The sequence below is a fragment of the Octopus bimaculoides genome, chromosome 25, assembly GCF_001194135.2.
Source record: "Octopus bimaculoides isolate UCB-OBI-ISO-001 chromosome 25, ASM119413v2, whole genome shotgun sequence".
In the NCBI taxonomy this organism is placed as follows: domain Eukaryota; kingdom Metazoa; phylum Mollusca; class Cephalopoda; order Octopoda; family Octopodidae; genus Octopus; species Octopus bimaculoides.
The window spans coordinates 25,067,728-25,068,826 of NC_069005.1; positions in this window are offsets into that span (position 1 = coordinate 25,067,728).

Below are 1,099 nucleotides of genomic sequence, written 5' to 3' on the forward strand. Positions count from 1 at the left end.
CGAAACTAACTTTGCCTTTCATACTTTCTAATCTGAAAACGCATCTGTTAAATTCTGTACAAGTTAAAAAAAAAGCAAAAAACTAAGGATTTCTTCTTCTTCTTATTATTATTTTTCTCCTCCTCCCCCCTCCCCCCTCCTCCTCCTCCTCCTTTTCCTCGCAGGATCAAGAGTAGGAGGGAAATGTAGTGATAATAATTAATGCAGCTGTGTTCAAAAGGATGGCTTGCACCAGATCAAAATAGCTAAGACAAAACCAAACGCCACGACATCACTCCTACAACTCCGTCAGGGGTTAACGGCCTTTCCCCGGTACGTAAACACGTATTCGTGCCGATATCTATATATACACGTTATCTATCTTTTATTAGATATGTACATATATATACACAAGGGTACTAAATGAGCACCTACATCGCTAAGAAAAAGAAGTCAAAAATATTTCTGTACTACCGAATAGTTACAAATCTACTACAGACATGATAGGAAAAAAATTCTAGTGAACAATAATAACGTCTTACCTCTGCTCGGTCAGAACAACTAATGCTGGTCAACTTGGTACCAGTGTTAAATTTCGAAACCGGTACCAAGTTGACCAGCATTACTTGTTCTGACCTAGCAGAGGTAAGACATTATTGTTCACTAGAATTTTTTTCCTATCATGTCTGTAGTCGATTTGTGACTATTCGGTGGTACAGAAGTATTTTTGACTTCTAATTCTTAGTGATGTAGGTGTGTATATATGTACACATCTAACATTGTATACTCTTTTACTTGTTTCAGTCATTTGACTGCGGCCATGCTGGAGCACCGCCTTTAGTCGAGCAAATCGACCCCGGGACTTATTCTTCGTAAGCCTAGTACTTATTCTATCGGTGTCTTTTGCCGAACCGCTAGAGGGACAAACACAGACACACAAACACACACACACACATATATATACATATATACGACGGGCTTCCTTCAGTTTCCGTCTACCAAATCCACTCACAAGGCTTTGGTTGGCCCAAGGCTATAGTAGAAGGCACTTGCCCATGATGTCACGCAGTGGGACTGAACCCGGAACCATGTGGTTGGTAAGCAAGCTACTTACCACAGA